This window comes from Talpa occidentalis, unplaced genomic scaffold, assembly GCF_014898055.3.
Source record: "Talpa occidentalis isolate TD23 unplaced genomic scaffold, MPIMG_talOcc4v2.1 talOcc4.7, whole genome shotgun sequence".
In the NCBI taxonomy this organism is placed as follows: Eukaryota; Metazoa; Chordata; class Mammalia; order Eulipotyphla; family Talpidae; genus Talpa; species Talpa occidentalis.
In genome coordinates this window covers 27,345,050-27,369,562 of record NW_023605083.1, presented here as the reverse complement: position 1 = coordinate 27,369,562, position 24,513 = coordinate 27,345,050, and the positions used below count along the sequence as shown (strand labels likewise).

At 39.9% G+C, this 24,513-nt stretch overlaps 1 protein-coding gene and 1 pseudogene across 3 annotated transcripts in view; one reads left to right on the top strand and one right to left on the bottom strand.

The window, feature by feature from the left end:
* Positions 1-24,513, bottom strand: part of PIP5K1B (phosphatidylinositol-4-phosphate 5-kinase type 1 beta) — a 285,967-nt gene that overhangs the window by 237,636 nt on the left and 23,818 nt on the right. The window contains exons 1-2 of one of the 3 annotated variants that reach the window (XM_037494964.1): positions 11,431-11,510; positions 11,118-11,276 (exon numbers count right to left, since the gene is read on the bottom strand). The exons of 1 other annotated variant lie outside the window; for it this stretch is intronic. The gene's annotated coding sequence lies outside the window, so the exon portion shown is untranslated. Of the gene's footprint in view, positions 1-11,117; positions 11,277-11,430; positions 11,511-24,513 lie in introns of those variants that run through there. One more of the 3 variants, XM_054689116.1, reaches the window with a different exon arrangement.
* Positions 8,423-8,651, top strand: LOC119233235 (U4 spliceosomal RNA; annotated as a pseudogene).

Below are 24,513 nucleotides of genomic sequence, written 5' to 3'. Positions count from 1 at the left end.
TTCCTGATCAATGCATCCTTTTATACTAATAAATACATAACTTTTAGGCAAAGCACATTTTCAGCAGATTTTCCTGGGAGAAGACTCAGGATAAAATGAATCTTGCAGATTTCAAGATTCACATGGCATTAATCAGCAAGCTCAAGAACTGGACACTATTTTTATGGATTCTTTACTGCCTACTTCTTTCCCATATTTTCTCCTCCTGATTGCTTTGCATGGATCCTTTTTTTTTTTTTTTTTTTTTTGTGGGACCCTCACCGGTGGCCAGGGATAGAACTGCGCTGCAGAGGCTGCGGGCAGCCTCGCAACCCAGCGCTCAACCGCTGCGTCACCAGGGGAGGCTCTGGATACTTTTTTTTTAATGTCTGTTATGATCTTTGTTTTTGTTACATGTAAAACAAAACAAAAACAAAAAAACTCTACCTTATTTATTTTTTATTTTTTGGAATATTTACTAGCATTTTATTTTATTTATTTAAATTTAATTTTTATATTCCCCATACAATTACAACCCCCTTATTTTGACCCTGATCCCTCCTTTCCCCGTCCCCCGCCCCCTATAGAGAGTCTCTGGTTCATAGTTGTTGATTTTGAGATTTTCTTTCTTATAGTTATTCTTTTTCCTGGTCCCTTATTTAAGTTTTCTAGATTCCTGCTTTGAGTGAGACCATACCTTGTTTATTTTGGACACAATTGTGGTCCTCATTTTTATGGCCCCCTGTTAATGATTCTGCTTCTTACAACTCCCTTTGAAACTTGCTAGTTTCAAACACTTTATTATACTGAACTCACATACTTTTGTTTGTACATCAGATGTGAGCCTTTCCTATCTCTTCCACAACAATATCCATTCCTCCTATGTCTTCTCCACCACTATTGTGAAAAAAGTTTGAAGAATAGTTAAGATTGATAAATAGAATCCCCAATAGAATCATCTTTAAATCAACTCAAAACAAGTCCACTAACCAATCACTGGATTGGGACCTGGAGTCAAAGGAACCTCAAAAGGATATCATGTCTGGTCTCAGAGGGCAGAAAGAGAACTACTCTTTTCATTTCATAAATGAGGTTAGAGAAACTCAGAAAAGAAAAATTGGGAACACACATTGGTAACTTGCAGCAAAGGAAGACATGAAACCTAGGTTTCACATTCTAGAAACATGCTTTTCTATGCATCAGGTTGCTTAAATCCAAGAAGAAGAAAAAGAAAACAAAAGAAAAAAGAAAACACATCATATTCCATAACTATGCCTAAATAAATAATCTCCATGTTTTCATGAATGTTAAATTATGAAACAACATCTGGCACACTGTTGGGATTGTAAATTGTTGTATGGCCAATATGGAAAACAGTTTGGAGGCTCCTCAAAATAGAACTACAAAAAGATCCAGCAATTCTACTTCTGGGAATATATCTGAACAAAATGAAGACACTCAAAAAGATATGTGCAGGGCCTCCCCTGGTTGTGCAGCGGTTGAGCGCTGGGTTGCGAGGCTGCCCGCAGCCTCTGCAGCGACAGTTTGATTCCTGGCCACAGGCGAGGGTCACACACACACACACACACACAAAAAAAAAAGATATGTGCATCCCCTTGTTCATTGCAGCATCATTTACAATAGCCAGGATGTGGAAACAACTTAAAAGTCCATTGATGGATGAATGGATAAAGAAGTCGGAGTGCGTACACATACCCCATGGAATATTATAAAAGAAGGAAATTCTGCCACTTGCAATAACATGCAGGGACTTTGAGGACTTTAAGTGAAATAAATCACACAGAGAAAGACAAATACTATATGATGTCACTTACATGTGGAATCTAAAAAACAAATACCATACTCATAGAAAAAGATCAATTTGGTGGTGGGGGTACGGACTGGACAAAGGTGATCAAAATGTACAAACTTCCCCATTAAAGGTAAGTAATTACTAGGAATGTAATGGACACCATGGTGACTACTGAAAGTCGTTGAGAGAAAATTCTAAAAGTTCCCAACATAAGAAAAAACCATTTTCTTTCTGTGTCTACATGAGATGATGGATATTAACTTACTGTGGTTATCACTTCATAACATGCATGAGTAAATCAAATCACTATGCTGTGTACATTAAACTTAGACAATTCTGTATGTCAATTACATTTCAATAGAAGTGGGATTGGGGAAACCCCCCAACATTCTGGCCTTGTCACTAACTATAACTGATGTAACCTGTCTGGGCCTAGTTGCTCAAGTTAGAGCAAGTTGAAATTGAAGGTTTCTAATGTTGTACAGTTTAACTCCATTCCCATTCCCATTAGCATTTTAAATGATAGTTATATGCAGCCTAGAAAATACACATTCAAGTCAATGAACATTTATTGTTCATTACTATGGGTAAGATACCATGACTGATATTCTGGGAATATAGCTTTGGCCTCTATGTATGTAGCCAATTAAGCACCATTTTAAAGCTTAAAGGACTGAATTTTATAAATGAGCAAACAGGCACAAAGTGTAGGATAGACTGAATTATTATTAAGTTTTTAATATAGTTCTAAAGTAACAAGTTATTCCACCTATATGTAATGTAAAAGACTATCATATTCTTTAGTAATGCTTTCGGAGAGCAGAAAAGGAAATGATGATGTGGACTTAGTCTTAGCACTGTCAGAAATTCATTTTGAAAAACTCATTGAGGTAAAATGTATATAATCTAAAACTAGCCATTTTAAAGTGAACTGTTCAGTGGCACTAACCTTCACCATGTTGTGCAATCACCACTAGCTCCAAAACTTTTCCTGCAGTCTGCAATGCTTTCTGGGCATGCTCCATGCCTGATCTGTATGCAAAGCCATTGATTTTCTGAGGACTTTTCAAGCCATTCAGCATAACTGGGCAACTCATTCTATTCTAAATCATTTAATAAATGTCCATCTCCATGTCTATCACTAAAGAGTCAGATAATATCTGGAAAAGTCAATCAGTGGGACCATCCATGAGAACTAGCTAATCACACTTTTAATACCTGAGCTTTTCTTTCCCGAATTACTCACTGACTCTATGTTCTCATTTCAATCTCCCTTTGGGAAAGTCTGCCAACATATTCAAAGGTGTGTCCGGAGGCTAAGCTCACAAGCGACCAGTTCATAAACTCAGTTATGTAGGACCCCTTCTATTGTGGGGGAGATTGATTAGAGAAATGTTTGCATATATTTGAAGCTGATAATTACAGGTGTGCTTTACAATTGCCATGAATATTTACAGATACATTCATATTTACATTAATATTTAGCATTCTGTTGTTCTACTAGCATTTTCTGAGGGTTTATTATGCTCTTGACACAGCTATGGTTGCTTTTGATACTTTATTTCATTTAATTTTACAATGTTTTAAAGTAAAGAGGACTTGGAGAGGTTAAGTATCTTGCCTAAAGGCATCCAATTTATATGCAGAGTGCCAGAATTAAAAAGATGATCTATTTGACGTAAGAAGCAGTGTTCAGATGTACTCAGCATACTCCTTCCCTAGACTGTACTGCCAGGAATAATCCCCAGATCATTTCTATAAAGAACTCCCATGGCAGCTGGGATAAACGAAAGCCACAAGGCTTAACTTAGAACGACACTCCCAGGCAGTTTCTTGGAGCAGGGGTTGAAGGCTAGCCCATTTGAAAGAGTCAGGTATTCCAACTGTTTGGCCTAAGCAAAAATGCATTCACAAACATTGGTTTCAATTTACGTCAAAGATAAATTTTCCTTTATCCCTATGAAAATATTCCAAAATTTTCCCACTCTATTCGAGACAGCATCTTGCTCCAGTGTCATCTCTAACATTCCCAAATCCTTCTAACACTAGACTACTTGTTTCCCCATCATTCTTATCATCATCTAGCATACCCTGCCATTTACTTATACACTGTGTGTATTATTATTCTCTGCTAGGATGCTATAACAGGGAATGTTTTATTCACTATTCTGGCCCCAGGGCTTAGAGATACAATGGCCTAAACTACAGTTAGAGCACATTTTTCTTCCTTACAAAAGTGGATGATAGTATCTATTCAAAACACTTTCTAACGTTTCACCAAAAACTGTTAAGCACTGCTAAATATTTCACACATTTGAATGGAGACACTGACACATCCATAAGTGAATTCAGCAGCTACGTCACTGAGGAGAAAGCTGTAATTATGGAATAATAGACGTATCACTGACAGATGGAAGATGGTTTTCTTGTTACAGCTTATTCAGGGAATTATGAGTTAGAATGACTGACAAGCAATCCAAGCATGTAAATCAAGTCATAATTCTCAATTCTTAGGCATAACACCAGGGAGATGGGGAGTGGGGCATTGGGGAGGGCAATGAAGAAAGGATGTTCAGCTTCAGAACACTGATCTTTGTAAGAGAAGTTGTTTATTGGAAAAGGTCCTAAATGCCCATTATTTCTGAATGGAACTAAAGAAAATGTGTGCGAAACTACAGTATGGAAGAACAAGCGTTAATAATAGTTTTCATTGGGCCTCCCTGGTGTCGCAAGGGGTTAAGCACGGCACTACGAAGCAATCCACAGTCTCTGCAGCACAAGTTCGATGCCTGGCCGGCCAGGGAGCAACCCACATGGCACAGCAGACCTCTCCTGTCTCACCCGCTGCTCCCCTCAGCAGTGTATTTCAGTCAGTCGGCCTGTTCTGTTCCCCACTCTGTCTCGGGAGAATCCTCTCACACACACACCCCCACCTCCTGCATCTCTGGTCTATACCTCACTCTTGTATGGATAAATAAATCTTAAAAAAAATAGTTTTCATTTACTAAATTCTTTACAAAGTTACCAGGCACTGCTCTGAGACCTTTACATATGTGACATCATTTGACTATCCTCTTGACCACCCTGTGATGTGGACACTCTTACTATTTTATAGGTAATGAAACTAAGGCTCAGAGAAGTTGCCTAACCTGCTCTGCACCACACAGCTACTTAGTGATAGTGCTGGGATCAACCCCGGGAGTTGTACTCCAGTTGGTGGTTCCCCACAGAAGGTGATTTTGGTCCCCATGTGATTTTTGTAATATCTGGCAAATTTTTTGGTTGGGGAGTACTGGTATTCAGTAAGGAGGCTGTAAGAATCTTACAGTGCAGAAAGCAATCCTACAACAAAGAATTATCTGGCACAAAATGTCAATAATGCCTTGCTTTCATTGGTACTCTTTGGTTGGTGGCCCCATCAGTTCATCTCCATCTTCACATCAACTTCTCTGTGTCTCTGCATACAGTCCCCTCGCCCCCCTACCCTACCTCATGCATCTCTCATATGAGGAGCACTGTGATTTAGCCCCACCTGGGTAATCCAGGACAATCTTCACAAGATCTTTAATCACATCTATGAAGACTTTTTTTTTTTTCCAAATTAACATTTAGAGGTTCCAGGGATTAGGACATGGCTTTGGAGGATCACTTTTCAGCCTATCACAGTAGATATATTCATTCCCATTTACCTATGAGGAAACTTAAAAGTCATGTGCTCAAGGGCAAATGGCTAACAAGGGGCAGTGGGGAGATTTGAACCTAGTTTTGCTCACCCCTGAGGCTCTTTCTCTGTTTTTTATGCCATACTCCCTATAAAAGTAAAGAAAATATCTTAAACTAGTGGGCCCCATCCTCCAGAAGGGGACTATTGCAATAAGACTGAAATCCAAATGTGCGCCAACCATTGCCAGTAAAAATCATAAAAGCACAAATTTCCACTAAGCAAGGGTCTGGAGAATATTTGTGTCAATATTTGTTACTTTCTTTACATAATTTAGTGACTATTTCTTGTCTCCCAGACAAGAAATATATATAAAGAGTCACTTACAATCTCTGCGCAGAACGGCTAATAGTTTTCTTCCTGAGTTTTTACTAGTATGCAACAAATTACAGCATTAGCTGAACGTGCACCTTTAGAATTTACAAGAATTACAAATGAAACTCTCCCACTGATTATGAGAGGAAGTTACTGTGAATGAAGGAAAGGATACAGGGGGCTTATGTGTGAATGGGTGCAGGAATTTTCATAATTTCAGATATTTTTTGATATTAAAAAGTCTGAGTAGACCACCATAAATAGGAATGAAATATTTGCACAGGCTACAAAGTAGATAACCCTTGAAAATATGCTAAGTGAAAGAAACCAGACACAAAAGGCCATCACTGTATGATCCATTTCTATGCAATATCCGGAATTGTTAAATCCACAGAAACAGAGAACAGATTAGTGTTGCCTAGGGCTACAGGAGTGGGGAATGTCTGCTGGGTGTGTGAAATTTTATTTTGAAGGGTCAAAAGTGTTTTAGAACTATGCATGGCTCCTTTTCTCACTTGAAAATGGTTAATTTCATGTCATGTAAATTTCATCTCTATATAGAAAAATAAAGGCCTCTATGCTAACTAAGCAAACTCTGTGGTAGACAATCCATTTCTTCATAATGCAATGTTAAATCACAGTCAGGTTCAAGTCCTAGAATTGTGGTACCTAGTCACGAAATTATGATCTATTTTTATCTGATCCTGGACAGACCTTAGACTTTGACAAGAAGGCTTAAAGAACTGGAAGTCAGAAAATTTTAAATTTTACTTTAATTTTTTTGCTACTAAAATAAGAAGGCCTTGCTGGAAAATAGTTGTATTGTGCTAAAAATGGGTAGTAAAGTGATACCTAAGATTGAAAGCTTTACTTCCCACTCTTCTAAAATAAGTTGCCTACTTGAATTTTCCCAAAGAAAGGGCGAGATAAGATAGTAAAATACACATACTCGTTAATTCTGAAGCACATTTCAAACATAAGGTGTTAGGGCTAGTGTAAATAAGATAAAAACATCAAAGATGGCATGAAGTGGATTGCCGCCATGTTGCAGGGTGCATTTTCAAACGACATGCCAGTAATCACTAACCACGGAAATTGGTGGTCTATTACTGTGCAATCAGCAGATGGTAATTAAGCAACAAACGTCAACTGAGCTGCAGTTTCGATTTGATAATAACAAGATAGGACAGACTAGAAGAATGTGCATGTAGGAGATAAGACTCCCTCCTCCTGAAACTGGCACATGAAGGTTGTCACCTCAAGGAGCCTGAGGGGCCTCTTGCAGAGTGAAACTTGTCAAGGAAGGAATGAGAAGTTTCCAACTTTGTGTAACAAAGAGAAGAATGAAAGGTAAGAATCACCAGGTCCAGTCCAAGCCCAATACCTTCCTTCAGAATCCAGCTTCAGCTTTTCCCTGGGGGGGAAGTCCTTCCCAAGGCCCAGGAACCTCCAACTGCATGGGCTGAGGACAGGGAAGGGATTTGCCACCAGGAAATTTGCCACTTGCCTAAGGTTGACTCTCAAAGAAAAAGTCTCTAGTTCCACCCCATACAATATAGATTCTGGGCCTAGAAAAAAGACTTTCCATTTCAAATCAAGTCTAGATGCTGTCATCTCTGTGCAATTTGGCTGCTGTCTTACCTCTGTGGTAAGTCAGGCCCCAGTCCTACTGCAAAGTCAGAAGGCAGCTGTGTCAAGAGGGACAAGCAGGGAGACAGAAAAGAACACGTCCTGCAGTGAGCTGGGAGCCCTGAACTCTGGGCCACCCTCGCCAACTGTGTAAGCGAGCTCAAGGGAACATCTCTGTGGTGTGGTTATCTGCAAAATGGATGATAGTCCTGCCCTGCCCTGTTTGCCTTAAAGTTCTTGTTAGAAAAGAGTTGTAAAGCAAGAGTGGGAGAGTAATAACCAGAACATGCCACAAGTTAAACCTTCTCCCCGTGCTTCGAAAACTACTTGAGAATCCCATGTAACTGCCAGAGACAGTACATGTTCAAATGAAGCATACATTTGGGAAATGATCACTTAAATAAAGTTGACTTTTTTATTCATGACTTCATTCATTTATTCAACAAACATTTAGTGAGTACTAATTAGGTATATACAATTGAATAACACAGACGTGGGCTTTTCCCTTTGTGAGTTTACAATTTCATGGGAGAGAAAAGTACCAAACAGTCTGCATAATTATTTGGAAAAATTAGCAGCGACAATATGTGCTGTGAAGGAAGTAAAGAGAAAGTAGTGACAGAAAATTAAGGGAGATCTACTTAGGTGTGTGTGTGTGCTGGGGGAGTGAAGGAAATCTTTTCAGGAATACAACTATTTAAGGATGCTTTACAAACCATTGAGAAGGTTCAGAAAAAGGCAGAGATTCAGAGAAGGGAGGAGGAGCAGGGAGGGGAACTTTCAGGGGGAGGCAGCCCAAGGTGGACTGTGAGAAGGCAGTCGGGAGACAAAGAAGCTAGGGCAATGTGGGCAGGTGCCTGGGAGCCTTTTCTACAGTCTGTGTCTTGTGACTCTTCAAAGAGTATATGGTAAACACTGCTTCCTCCCCCCAAAAATATTATGGGATGTTAAAAATGGACATGGCAAGCTTTGCGCAGTGGCAGTATCGTAGCCAATGAGGTTTATCCGAGGCGCGATTATTGCTAATTGAAAACTTTTCCTAAAAATGGACATGGCAGCTAAGCCACTAAATAAACTAGATCCCAGATTCTAAAGTGAAGTGCCTGGGCTGCAGGCAATTCTTCAAAGGCCATTGCTCACACCACCCTGACTGATCTTAAACTCACCTAGGGTGAGGGTGCAATTGGGCCTGGCTGCAAATGGGTCAGGACTCTGGTGGCTAAAGCAAGGGAATATCTGCCACAGGTGGGATGGCAGTTCTGGTACTAGCATGGAGAACCAGCGGAAGAGGTGGGGGTACCTGACCTCTTCCTCCCAGCCTCGTAAGGGGCCTCAACAGGACTAGCTGGAGAACAAAAGACTTCTGAACATGGGACACCATGATCTTGCTAGTGACTTCTGCTTGAGCAATCTGAAGCACTGGAGGCAGACTGGCTGGATGCTGATGAGGAAGCCAAAGAAAATGACAGCCGCATAGAGTTCCACTTGCATGGCCCATATCTGTGGGATAAGATGTGTATTTCCAAGGGTTCACAGGGACCTCACCATGAACATGTACGAGGCTATCTCCGGCCTACACAAGAGCACCTGGCCAGCAACGGAACCCAGCAGAGAAAAGGACAAATGGACCAACTTTCCAGAGACCAAAAGAGGAAAATATGGCAGCCACACTAAGAGAACAGGAGGTTAGAGATCTCGAGAGACAGGATGAAGGGGTATCTCTGAAGAACCCACAAAAAATGTCCCTTAAAGAGAAAGAACTCACTTGAAACAACCACAAAGACAGCTTTCCTGGAATACAGCCTGCCAATAAAAACTTTCCTACAACCCTTTCTGTCCTCCCTTCCCTACCCCAAGCAGGATGCAAAAGCCACTGGGTAAGCAAGAGAGAGTGTCCATCCTTGGCTCCTTTTCCCTGCAGCAGCACTAGGGGGAAGAAGAGGAACAGCTGGAAATAGGGAAGAAGATGCTTTGACTGTTTCATGAGGTTAGACATTTCGAGTATCTGGCAGATTTAAGTGTGACTTTTAATTCTGTAAAAGGAATCAGAATAGTCACTTGGTATGTTTGCATCCCAAAGGGCGGGGAGGGATGTGTTCCACTGAGTAAATTTCAATGTAAGAGTGAGAAACTAGGTAAGGTTTTTCAGTGGCATCCCATGAAATCTATTTGTTCAAAGTAGATGACATATGGGAGCTTCTTGTACAGTACATCGTATGGGAAACGTACTTTCAAAAATAGTTCCACCATGCCCCAGCTTGAACACTCAGATCACGGCAGTTTCTTGGTTCATCTTGTATCACCCTCCATCTTTTGGAAGGCCATGCAAAGCCTTCATCAGCCACAGCAACTGAGGACTGACCTCCTGTGCACATCAGGATTGACCTCATACCCAATACCTTCCTCTTCCAGCAACAGAAGTAGACTTCAAGAAGGGGTCCTGCCACAAGGAGACACCCCCATGATCCATGTGAAACAGGCACAGGGACCCAGTTGCAAAATTGAGAGCCTAGCTCATATCCAGCAGTAAACCCAAGGAAAATAATCCCAGGAAGAGGGCCTCTCTAACTCCATTCATTTTCCCTTTGTCTTACACACAAGAAAAGCAAATCTTAAGAGAGGAGGTCAGTAAAACATGGAACAGAAGCAACTGACAATAAACTAGCACTGTGGTCAAGCAAATGTGCAAAAGTCAACCATACCAGCACATTATGCCAGTGGGTTTTAGCAAGTCAATACACAATGGCCAAGTCATTATGTTATTGGAAATATTGCTTACCAAATCTATACTATGTAATATAGATTTCTCCTCACAAGTATGATTTACTCGTATGAAAGCTCGTTTAAAATTAAGATGATTTTAAAAGGTGTTTCTATAAGTTTGAGCTCCTTAAAGGCAGGGACTATGTCTCATTTATTTTTTGTCCCTTTGGGCCTAGTACAGAAACTGGTACATAAGCAGGTTCACTAAAAGTCTGTTGGCTGCTAAGTGAGTGAACAAACAAATGGATATCCTGGCTCACATTAAAGTTAGATTTATGTGACTAATGTAAATATTTTTTTAAAAGAAAGATCATATCCTCGTTGTTGATGACCCCATTGCATTTGCTATTATTTTTTTAGTATATTTACTTGAATCTCATAACTGGATGCTTTCCTGTTATTTTCTATAAATGATTTTCTTAAGATTACTCTTTCTAGGGCCTCCCTGATGGCACAAGGGGTTAAGCACAGCACTATGAAGTTATCCACAGCCACTGTAGCATGAGTTTGATCCCCAACCAGCCACATGGCACAGCAAACCTGTTCTGTCTCACCCACTGCTCCCCTCAGCAGTGTATTTCAGTCAGTCTTGCCTGTTCTGCTCCCCACTCTGTCTCTGGTGAATCTTCTCCCTTCCTCCCCCCACCCCCCCACCCCCCCCACCCCCCCCCGCGACCTCCAGCCTGTATCCCAGTTCTTGTATGCATATATAAACAAATCTTAAAAAAAAAATACATTACTCTTTCTACAGGCCCCTGAGCCCATGTCAAATGCTCACTCACTGCACCACATGGCCCCCACCCCCGACCCCAGGTTACTCCAACTGAGGGAAAGGATATTTCAGGGCTGTCAGCGCAAACAATACTACTTTAAACTAGAAAAAGAATGAACTTTCACCTTTCTTGTGGAAGGCCCTTTGGGGGCAAAGCAGAAAGAGGAAAGGCTTGTTAGCACAGGGCTGGGAGGCATCAGGCACCAAAGAAGAAAGGTCATAAGATTTGGAGCTGGCTGGGTCTGCAGTCACGTCTTCGTTCTGCTGGGCCTCAGCTTCTTCATCTGTAAAATGGAGATAATCATGCCTACTTCAAAGAATCACTGAGAGGAAATGAGGGAATGGATGGAGGCCCTTATAGTGCCTTACATATAATAAGGGCTCAGAAAGTGGTTTTATTACTGTGATCTACCCTTAAAGCAAGTTACATACACCTACCTGCACATCTAAAGATGATTTTATAGATAGATGGCCCACAACTCTTAAATGAATTGAGTTCCAAAAAGCAGCTGTTTGGAATTTGGAATACATTTTCCCATAGGAACAGTGCTGTAAATCATAGAACTTTAGAATTAGAAGGTACCTTAAACTACATCTACTGAGGTAGTAAAACTTCCCACAAAATCTAGTATTTTCTACTGTTGGCTCTCTGGTTTAAGTTCCAGGCAAGCTCATCCCAACCAGTATAATCAATAATGTAGATGAACAAGGGCATGGAAGCACATAAAAAATAGAAAACAATTTTTAAATACTCAGTAGTAGTCCAGTTTCACTTATTCTTCACATACAGATTAAGATTATCATCCAATGACATTCATGGAGGTAGAAAGTGGGGGAGATATAAAGTCCTCTTTTCTTTATAATCTATTCTGCCCCTCCTCATACCAATGACTGTCACCAAAGCCTCCAGTTATTATCCGATAAGGACTTTTATCTGTAGCAGTGAAGAAATGCAACAGGCCCAGGAGGAGAATGAGATAACTGGGGCAGGGCAGGAGGCATGTAAAGGAGACAGGGCGAGAGGCAGAGCAGGGCCCTAGTCACCAAGGTTCTCTCCTTTATCACCATGTCTTTGAGGTAGGCATGATTATCTCCATTTTACAGATGAAGAAGCTGAGGCCTGGCATCAGCCCCATTTCATCTGGTTATGAACAGTTAGACCTATTTACGGAGGTCATTTGAGACACTGATGGGTCATAAATATATGCCAATTTTAGGGTTCATTCAGCACCCTCCCTCTGACTCCTGGCTGCAGCAGCCTCTGCCCATGCAGTGGACAACAAGAAAGCATACTCCTTACTGTTTATTCTTTGGAATGGCATACATTGGCTGTACTTTACAGGATGTTCACAAGCCAAGTGTGTTTAGCTTGGCAAGTGCTACAATGTTGTCTCCATATGGAAAATTACCAAAAAAAAAACAAAAACAAAAACAAAACGAAAAACCAATCTACAAAAATGACCAAATGAATCTGGTTCAGCATAAAAAAAAGCTGTAAGCACTATTCAGATGATACTAGCAGAAAGTTACGTGGAACAAGTCATGTACATGTGATATGATTATAATTTTGAAATACATGTTCATACAGTTTACATTCTTGTCTCTATCTGCTTAGAAAAAAGACTGGAAGGAAATAATCCAAAACAAGATGAATTATTTCTGTTATGGAAATGTATGGTATTTTTTCCTTTATAATCTATATTCGAGTTTGGTTAAATGGGCAAGGGCTTATATAAAAAGGGGTAAAATGGCATTTAAAATACTAATTGTAGAATTTAAAGTTAAAAGAATCCTTCGAGATGACCTGACATTCTCATCCCTCTCAATAGTGTAGGTAAAAGTACCTCTGGCCTCTCAGAAGACTTATGGGCCTGGAGTCTTACACCTAGTGGATTATAAGCTAAATTGTGGCTTGAACTTAGATCTTCTGAGAGTGATGGTCTGCGCCATTCCCAAGATATCACCATGTTCTACAGTCAGGGACTAATGAACTTCATAAGGAAATACTTCATAAGGAAGAAGTAATTCTTACTGTGCACACCTAACACATCTCACTAAATAAATATTTGCCTACAGTCATATCATACTTTTATGACATGCAAACAGCTCAGTTGCTAAAGGAGGTCTGGTGACCTCATGTGAGCTACTGAACCAGAGTTCCTGGTAACAAAGTTTTTACACCTGTATTGCGTAGATGCCTACCTCAGAGGCTTTCAAGATAAAAATGGTCAGAAGGCTTATGCTAGGTATCTCTATGACTAGAGAGAAGAAGTGGGTTACTCCTGTGCGCTGTTGCTAACTACACATATAACAGCACCTTAACTTCCACTCCATTGTAACATATTGTATTAGAACTACTTAACACGTATCCCATTCCAAAACTTGTACAGAAATCAGAAAGACTGAAATCCTTCCTTGAAAGCACCCATATCCCAAAGGCTTTAAGTACTTCCTGTTTATAAATACGAAGGCTTCTTAGGAACAAGGTGCCATGCAAATTTGTCAAACAGATCAGTTCCAAGATCTTTTAGAACTTACAGGGGAAAATCAGACATTCAGTGCAAGCATGTACACAGAGGAGGCCTGGATCACACAGAAGTGGCTTTCTATTTTGCTCTGCTTATTTTGAGCTGGTTGAGCTGGGAAAGCTTTCTAGGCAAGTAGTGAGCAGGTAGCCTCCAAGGACACAGTAGCAGAGAAGGACTGACCACAGGTGTCAAGTCCAAGAACTGTTTTCAGATAAGTAAAGATAGTCACAGCCACACTGGGTGGCTTACTTCTTGCCCTATGTGCTAACAAAAACATAATACATGAAGTTAAGAGATACTTAGGGCAGGCAGTAAGCATGCAGGACAGTAAGCATGCCCAGAATACTGGACAAAATACCAGTATCTTGGGTTAAAAAGTAATTAACTTAGACTTAGAACCTAAAGTTAGCTGTACAGGTCACATGAATTGAAGACAAAGCCAGAGCATACAAAGGCACAGCAGAAAAGGGAGTGCCTGAACTGAGCTGTGAACTCACTGGGAAGAATTCATAGCAGAAGAAGCCCAAGAAGAAATTTAGTTAAGAGAAGGTTGAAAATACTGCCACCTGAAATATCTCAGTTGTAAAATATTCCCCCACCAAAATTATATTGACAATGAGGGCTATCCCAGAGCAGATTGAAACTTGTATGTTTGCATATAAATGCTGAATTCTTAAATACTTTAAAGTCTTAAGAATGTAATGTGCTAAAGTGATCTCTCTTCTATAGTCTGTCAATCAAAATAAAGGTATCCAAAGTGAAATACCAATACCATACCAACATACATCTTAGAGACGTGTGACTCTGCAACTTTAAGTAAATAAAACAAAATGAGCAAAAGGCTAGACTGCATGAAGATACACTGTGTTCCATAACAGCAAAAATAAAAACACCAGATCATATCTGATAAACGAGGCAAGATTAAACTAAAGCACATGAAATATTTTCAACCACTTTAGAAATAGTACAGAAAATTACGAAGTTTAAAAATTCAAAATTAAATGTGCACTATGGTTATAACTAAATCAAAACAGTGGTGCTGGGGAGGAAACTGGTGGAGAAGTAAGTGATGGGGAGCTGATGGTAGACAGACTATGCAGGACAGCTAAGGAGAATGGAGATGCTAAGGCAAATAAATGGAGAACTTTTGGGGCTGGTGAAGGAGAGTATCCATCCTCATCCTGAAAATCCAAAGGGTGGGCCTGAGTCCTAAACAAGAAAAGTAGTTGGGGGCTTCCCTGGTGGCACAAGGGGTTAACCTATAAAGCAATCCGCAGGCTCTGCAGCACAAGTTCGATCCCTGGCTGGCCAGGGAGCAACCCACATGACATAGCAGACCTCTCCTGTCTTGCTCGTTGATCCCCTCAGGAGTGTACTTCGGTCAATCTGCCTGTTCCGTTCCCCACACTGTCTCTAGTGAATCCTCTCACCCCCTGCACCTCTGGCCTGCACCTCAGCTCTTGTATGTATAAATAAATAAATCTTTTTTAAAAAAAAGAAAAGCAATTGGTGTTTCTAAGATTAAAGACGGCTCAAGTGCAATATTGAAGTAAACTTGTATAGATTTTAAATAGGATCAAATAGGACCCCAAGGCAGGAGAATTTGCAGATTAAAAGAAAAATGATCCCTTTTCAGAGAAAGCTGAAAGGGTCTGCTTAATCTAGAAAAATCTGGAAAGTTCCATTTAGAATAGAAATTAAGCCAAATTTACTGGGGAACATGAGAATGAACTTGCAATGTCTGACAGAACATAAGAGCAGGAATGGGGCAAAGCAATTAGCTTCAAGCCACCCTCCACCATACCTAACTTCAGATAAGAAAACTCAGTCCAAAAGGCAAAGCCAAATACTTGCTCAACATGACAATTAGTCCATGGTTGTGCCAGGGTTAGTACCATGATTTTTCATCTCATTCCAGCAATTTTTACACTGCACCATGCCCTCATACCAACCATGGATTAGTGGACCCATAGTCCTACCACCCGCTGTGAATAAAGTTTGAAGAAATCATTGTGCAAATATTATTACCTTCTTTTTTCCCATAAAAAGTTTTATATTTTATTTTCCTGAAAAAAATTCCTTTTTTGGTGTTTTTTTTTTTTCTTGCGATAACATTGATTGACAACACTACCAATGATTCAGAGGTGTTTTCATTTTGGGGAAGTTCAGAGAAGGAAAAAAAAGAAGGAAACCACTTTCAATTCTGAAAACAAGTCCAGTTTTTTTTAAATTCTCATTATTCGTATTAAACTAGTTGGTTTTCATCATTTTCATAGCTAGTGAATATTTACATCATAATGTGAGTATTCTATGGATTTAGTTAACTTGGTGCCATTGAACACTAAAATGTGACTTTTTTTTCTTTTTTCATTTTTCTTTGTTTTCATATATATATTTCTTATATCATTTTTCATTTTTGCACAATGTATGCATTTTCATCTTGGTTATATTCCCCATACAATTGCTTTTAAGATATCTATCCAAATCCTAAGGATTGTCCTTAAGTCAGAGCCAAGGAAACACCTGTTACTGGAAATCTCCTCTCCTGGCTGGCTGTCACTCAATCATTAACTGTGCTATCGTATTGGAATAGAAATAAGCTATGAAATGATTTTGTTACCATCCAACTTTTCCTCTTCCATGTAAATAAGAAGTCCTGTGAGGGCTTTTTGTCAAATGCTTAGATGTTAATGGTATTCCTTTTCTCTATCAATTAAAAACCCTTATCAAGAAAGGAAATGTGATGAATTTGTCATCACATTTACACATTAGTGAATTTATGATGGTTCCTTACGATCAGTGCAATCCCTTCTTCTGACTCATAATTCATTTTTATGATGATAATTCAGAAATTTTGCAAGGGAGCTAATTTCCACATTGATAGTTTCAGGAATGCAACCTTTTCCAAAGCTGTTGCAAAACATTTACATGTCCCTGGTCTTATGGAACCTCTTCCCTTCTCCAAACTTTACTCAGCGAAACCCTGGCAGTGGCTCTGAGATGATATTAGCTAGCTTATTTAAAGGACTGAGATACAATCTAGCGTGCCCCAGAGATGTGAAATCACTCAAACAATCTATTCTACTCTCTTCCAAATCCTAATTGCCCTTGAATTTTGAAGACCATTGTCTTTGATGGAGAAGTGAAAGCAAAATGGTTTTGGATATGCCACCTATTAATTACCCTCTTACTTAAGTCTACTCTATTCTTATAGCTCCAATTACAACTAAAAGTGAAAACTAAAACATTATTCTCAAAATACAAACGGCAAACCATACACATTACATACTAAGATATACACATACTCCAATATATAACCAAAATGGTTCAGTCTATCCAGAAAAGAAATTAAACTAATAAAAAAAATGGCTTTGGTGAGGGGAGGTATGAAATTTAGGGAGGTATGAAATTATAGTCTCAAAAGTACAAAGTTCTATAAACAATTGGCAAATCAATAAAATTTGAGAAGGAAAAAATAGCATCTTGTAGCAAACAAAAGAAACACCGTTAAATGAGGAAAAAAACAATGCTGGTGAGGTTGTAGGGAAATGCCCATACATGTTCACTGATAATTTAACTGTATTTGGGGAAAAATACATAAAATATTCATGCCCTTTGTTCCAGGAAGCCTATACCTGCACATTATCTGAAGAGACACATCCTGAAATTTTAAAAGATCCAAATATATAAATAGACTTTCAGGAATCTCATCATACCCCCAAACTGGATACACTCAAAGTATCCAACAACGGAGATGGTTAAATGAATCATGAACAACTATGAAAGGCCAAACAATGACTTCCTCCAAAGAGGCACACATTCTCATCCCCAGAAGTTGTGACTATTCTACTGTATATACAGCTGTGATTACATTAAGGATTTAAAGAGGAGGAAAATTATATGGGTGAGCCCATAAAACCACAACATTATAGAAGAGGGAGGGAGGAAGGTCAGAGCCAAAGAAGATGCAACAACAGATGATGCTATACTTCTGGCTTTAAAGTCAGAAGAAGGGGGCAGGAGTGAAAGAAACATGGATCCTTGTAGAAGCTGGAAAAGACAAGAAAACATAAACTCCCCTAGAGCCTCTCCAGAAGCAACAGCCCTGCTGATACCTCAATTTTAGGAATTCTGACCTCCAGAACCCCAAGATAATGAATTTGTGTTCTTTTAAATCACTAAACTTGAGGTAATTTTCCACAAGAGCAATGGAGAACTAAAACAGTGACTATTATACAACCACTTAAAATTATACAATCTGAGGACTGCATGGAAATAGAAGAAAAATATTAATACACACAGATGAGAAACTTATATATATGCAACTATTACCATAAAAATAGACATGCAAAGAGATCACAATTAATACACTAAGATTAAAATATACTAATACATTAATTAGAAGAGCTTATAACTGGTCTCCTTCTACCCTTGAGTCCCTAGAACTGAGAACAGTCAGAGTAGTGCCTTTCAAATATGGCATCAGATTCTTTTACTTCTCAATTTAAAGGCCTCCAGTGAATTCTCTCTCCTCAGTGAAAAAGCCCAAGTCCTAAAAATGACCTCCAAAGCCCAGGTCCACAGCAGTACAAGCTCTGAGAGAACCACTCACACCTATTCTACACGACTGGCATCCCCAAAAGCATGATTTACAGCCCCTCCCTAGCACATAAGTTTGCCCTCACTCACCCCATCTCTCTGCCCTTCCCCTCCCAACTCTCTATCTCACTGACTTTGCTGCAGCCTCATTGGCCAACTGTCTATTCCTGGAACATTCCAAGAACACTCCTTCATACTGTTTGCACTTCCTGTTCCCTCTGCCTGAAGAGTTTTCCTCTGCCTTAAATATGAAACATGCAGAGCTATGGGCATGAATATCTTCTGGATCTGCTCCCCAAATAGATAGTTATATTATTGGTAAATAGGTGAGCATTCCTTATCCCTACAACCTCACTAGCATGGCTTTTTATTGCTTAAGTGTGTTTCCATGATTTCCTACAAAATGACATTTTGTTCCTGTGTTAATGGTTTTATTAACTAGGTTGAACCTTTCTGGTGTGTGTGTGTGTGTGTCAAAGTCTACTGTGCGTGGTATTATCATTTGTCTTTTGATGACTCATTACTTTGCTTCATTCCATTCTCTTCTCCAATGTCACCATTTATGAAGAGGCTTTCTTTAACCACTTTATATTAATTAACAATCTCACTGCCCAACTCCAGAATGCCACATCCCCTTAACTCTGCTTTACTTTTCTCTATTGCATGTGTTATCAGCTATCATTTCCCCCAAATAGTTATTTGTCATCCATGTCCGTAAAGCAGAATGTAAACTCCATGAGGGCACAACTTTGGCAGCTTTGTTCACGGATGCATCCCCAGAGCTTAAATGAGTTCAGATATAAGGGCATTCCATACCTATCTGTTGAGTGGGTAGATGAAGTAGTAGTAGAGATGACCTCAGAGAAAGGAAAGAGCTCCCATTTAAATACAGGCTTAAAGGTAAGCCACAGAACTTGAGTTAGTTTTGTCACAAAATTGTTTGAAGAGACCAGAGCTGAGTAATGTTTGATGATCCAATTTAGGAAACTCAGTTCAATGACAAGTCTGCTGTGTGTGCCTTTTTTAAAATGCAAATTAATCATAAAATGTCCTCTGTGGCCACAATGGTTCCTTTGAATGTGATCTCCTATTTCTCTCATGAAATCTCATTATATTTGTGTAATCAGAAAATTTCACTGTTTGAGTCACCTCTCCATTTAAAACCAAGTGATCCAATATATTTCCATGACTTGTTTTAAAATCTGTTCTCCCAAAGCCTCGGTGACTTAAGACTAGAGTTTTTTCTTTAGGGTTACAATTCCAAGAGGCCTAACACAGGAAATATACCAGATGAGCCAGGCCTGTCTTGTAGTTTCAGAAAAGGGGTGTTAAAACAAACAAACTACAATGATAAAGGAGCCAACTGAAAGAGGAAGCAAGAAAGAAGGCAAAGCTGGAATGATCTGAGCAAGAAAACAAAGTGGTATTGGATTATAATTCAAAGTATCACATAAACGAGCCTATGGTGATATAAAAGATTGAATAAACAAACACATGGAGCAGGGGAGAAGTAGGAGGGATAAGTCTTCTATGCAGAGGAATTCGACATCGTTTTTACAAATACTCCTCCAGAATCCGTACAGGAAGAGAAGCACAGCTCCTCCACTTCATAAGTATGGGCTGCATGTATAATAGAAATTTCTTTCCCAACACTACAGGATGGAAAGGGAGGGGAACGAAACTGTAACTTTATAGAAGAGAAATCCGACAATTACTTCAGCTAGGTAATCGAGATCAATGCCAACAGAGATGTCTGGGAACAGCATGTGATGCGATTCACAGGATGAGATGGGATGGCACAAGACCTCCCCCAAGACCTGTTGCCACAATCTAATCATAAGAAAAATGTCAGACAAATTCCAAAAGAGGCACATTCTACAAGCACCAGACAATAATTCTCAAAATCGTCAGGGTCATCAGAGACAGAAAATTTGAGGAAATGTCTCTAATCTATAAATATTCTGAAATTTAAAAACTGCTAAAAATAATTCCATGAACAATGTCTTCAGTGGCCCCTCTATTTTCCACATGACACAGCAAGATTCTCTCCCTTAGTGGTCAGGGTTAAGTTATACAAAATAACTACATTGTTATAGTCTAGGAAGTGACCCCCAAAAGGCAAAAGGGTATTAAATTTTCTTTTAGCCCAATTTTCTTTTACCCATCCACTAGAAACTAGATGGTCATTTGATATCTTCCCCCAGTTTAGCAGTTTGTACCAAAATCAGCCTTAGCCTCCAGCTACTTGATAGCAGAAGATCCCTGCAAACATCAAACTGATAGTCTTTTTTCTTCCCCCTCTTTTTTTTTTTTAAGATTTATTTATTCATTACACAAGATCTGGGGTACAGGCCAGATGTGTGGGAGGGTGAGAGGATTCACCAGAGACAGAGCAGGGAACAGAACAGGCAGACTGAAGAAATACACTGCTGAGGGGAGTAGCAGGTGAGACAGGAGAGGTCTGCCATGCCATGTGGGACCCTCATCGGCTGGCCGGGATCGAACTGGCGCTGCAGAGGCTGCGGAAGCTTCACAGCACGGCACTCAACCGCCTGTGCCAGCAGGGGAGGCCCCCCTCTTTTTTATGATTGTATTTTTTTTCATTAAGGTAACATTGGTTAAGACACTGTGTGTGATTTAGTGGTACAGGTTTACACTTCTTCAGATGCATGTTACACCACACCCACCACCTAAGCACCCAAAATCCTCCACCGTAGTCCACTGGGTCCCTCTCCCCTTTGCTCTGCACCCTTCTCTGCTGCAAGCCTCAGTTCTGTAGATTTCAAGCGTTTGTTTGGGTTTAGTTTTTTCAGTTCCTTTGTTTCTTTATATTCCACATAAGAGTAAAATCATAAGTCTTTGTCTTTCTCTTTTTAGACTTGGCTTATCAAAAACCTCTCCAGTTCTATCCATGTTGATGCAAGTAGCAAGACTGCTTGTTTGTATAGTTGCATCAGATTCCATTTGTATATATACACACCACGTCTTCTTAATCCACTCATCTGTCACTGGGCACTTAGGTGGTTCCCACAAATTAGCTGTTGTAAATAGTGCTGCAATGAACATAGGAGTGCATTAATTCCTCCTAATGGTGTTTTCACATTCCTCAGAGAGACATTTAGGAGTGAAATTGCTGGATCACATGATATCTATTTTTTAATATTTTGAGAAACTGCCATGCTGTTTTCCAGAGGGGTTGGACTGGTCTACATTCCCACCAGCATAGTGTGAGGAGTCCTTTTTCTCTCTACCACTAAACATCTGTTGTTTCTGTTTCTTGGTTTTTGTGTTTTTTTTTTTTTTAATATGGGCCATTCTCACAGTATCTCATTGTGGTTTTGATTCGCATTTCCCTGAACATAAATGATGAACATTTTTTCATGTGCCTATTGGCCATGTCTTCTTGGGAGCAGTGCCTATTAGCTCTCCTGCCCATTTTTAAAATTTGCTTCTTTACCTTTTTTGTTGAGTTGTATGAGTTCTCATTGATATTGGGTATTAATCCTTTGTTGGATGTATGAAGTACAAATCTTTTCATTTTAATGATTTTTTTTTCCTGTGCAGAAGTTTTTCAGTTTGATGTCGTCCCATTTGTTTATTTGTACTTCTGTTTTCCTTGCTGTTGGAGTCAAGTCCCCAAAGACATCTCTGAAGCCTGAGTCATGGCATGTTTTGCCAATGTTTTTTCCTGTTTGTTCTGGTTTGAGGTCTTACATCAGGTCTCTGACCCATTTTGAATTAATTTTTGTGTATGGTGTGAGGTTTCATTCTTTTGCATGTAGCTATCTGTCCGGCTTTCCCAGCACCATTTGTTGAAAACACGTTCCTCTCTCACCTATCTACTCTTGGCTCCTTGTGATAAATTAACACAGAAGCACTGAAGAATGGTTCCTTCATTACATTGTGACTCACAGATAGGCATGTTCTCCCTTCTTTGTCAATCCTATTTCTCCTCCTGTAGCCCACAGACGGGAGGGACATTCCCCTGCCTGTGAGTTTAAGGACCACTTCAGCAGGAAGCCACAGGAGCAATATCAGCCACACACAGCCTTTCCATCTCTAGTCAACTGGCCACATTCTGGGTTCACCTGCCTGCTCACAGTCCTCACAGGCCAGGTTCTTAAGCAGGCAGCAGACATATGTTGGGTGTAGCTTTAAAGTTTAGTTCTTCTTCTTCCTTCCAAGGGAGGATATTTCCCCATTCTCTAGGTGCTTCCAGCTTCACTAATCCTGCCTGCCTCCCACACAGAAGTGAGCTTACCCTTCTCAACTCTCAGAGGTCCATTCTAACTATGCATTCTCAGCATCACTGGTTGTGTTTCTTGGGCATAGCTCAACTATACTGTAAGCTCCTTAATCAGTGAATTTCATTTGCAATGATCATCCAAATTGTCAAATAAATATTAGCAAATATTTGAGGGTTTATGTCACAACTCAATAAAGTAGGCACATAATTGCCCCCATTTTATTGCTGAAAACATAGAGGAATAAAGGACGAGCGACATTCCCCAGGGTCACATGGCAGTTACAGAGCCAAAGTTTGAACCCAAATTCAAACTAACCACCAGAGAATATTCCACTGCTTTTTAATAAACACCTACTGGTTAAATGATCCCTTACATGGGGTAGGTATTTTAATTTTGATGAATTCAGAGGGAGAGTTAGAAATCTTTGGTTTGAGCTCAAACTGACAGAGGAGAATTTTAATTCGATTTTTCCCCACCCCCAAAAGCCTAAAATTCACAGAGTTTGAGTATAGCATAGGACTCAAGGGAGACAGTACTAAAAAAAATTTCTTTAGGAAGCACTGTTGTTAGCCTTCTCCCTTCACACATTAAGTTCAAGGGACAGATGAGGACAAAAAGAATAGGGAAAAACAAAAAATACATGCCTGTACAGTTGCATGTGCAATGAGAAGTCACCAGCATCCAGCACTGTGCACCACACTAGTCAGCAAGTGCTACTGCAAGGCTCTTGCTGGCCACAGCTGCCCACTCCCCACTGGCAATTTTGTGGCTGATCAGCTTCTTAGAAATTTTCCAAAAATGTTATCTCAAATTCAATTACACAAGTGCACAAATATTTAGTTACCCTGTGGCCCACGCCCACAATAAACCACCTTTCTTTATTACAGAGAAAAGGTGTTACAAGTAGAAAGCCCCAAAACTAGTACAAGGCTTCATCCTCTTTATCATCACTACTGCTGCTGCCATCACCACTGCCACCACCCTTGGAGGATAAGCATTTAAAGAATGAGGGCCACTGTGCCAGCAATCGACTGTAATGCCCACCTCATCCAACCAAGCCTCGCCAGGCTTTGCCTACAGGGTGGACAGGCATCTCCACTCAGCTGGGCTCTTGCTTCCTTGCTCCTGTGCCAGCTGCTGTTTAACTCTGAGTGCTCCTGAATGCCCTGCCCAGAAAAAACACTGGCCTCCCCACATCTGTTCAATGAAATAAATCTTTTATTTTCAGGCTCCACTAGCTTCTCTTTACCAGACCCAAGTGTCTGGTATACTTGGGACAAGGAAGCATGTCTTCTGATGTTCCCCTCACAAACAGTAGGTGGCCATAGTTCTGAGTTTCCCAACAAATATGAATACTGAGTAAAACATACTGTGGATGAGCCCTATGTGGGCTGAAGGGAAAATACCAGCAGAGGATAAGTTAGAAATGTACGAGAATGAATTTCCTTTGAATCCCAAATATGCCAAAAATCCAGATCATTATTTAGTTACAAATAGTCTTACAAAGCACTATGAAATAAACATACATGATTCATATAGGTCAGTCAGTCAGCAAAACTTGGGAGTAAAGGAAATTGTTTTGGACAAAATTCTAAATATTAAAAAAAAAAATAAACAAGAGACCCTTCATCCCTCAAGGAACTTACAACCCAGGAGGGAGCTAAGACACCCCTGCAAATAACTGAAAATACACACTGAATGTGATAAATCCCATGAGAGGAATTTTTAAAAAATGCTTATCTTCTCCACTTTAGCATTTATTCAAGGATTATGAGAAAACATTCAGGAGCTTCTAGAAGCAATTCTACCTTGGGATTAGTTCACTGGAGCCCTGCTGAGGGGGTATGGGGACACCCTAGAAGGTGAAGATGAGCTGGAAGGAGCTGAAAGTCATCTCCCAGGCTTCTGAGCCTCCTTTCACCCACATCATTGAAAGGGTGGCAATTTGCAAATTATGAAATACTTCCACTGAAAAAGAGGCAACTTTAAAAAACAAAGAGCATAATTCCAACATTCTAACACATTAAACTGTTTCTCTCTCAAGAGTAATTTCATAGCTGGCAACAAGTCCACCCCATTTATCTTCAAATATGGAGAGAACAAAGGTCACACACAACAGTCTTAGAGACTTCATTTGGAACCCTGAG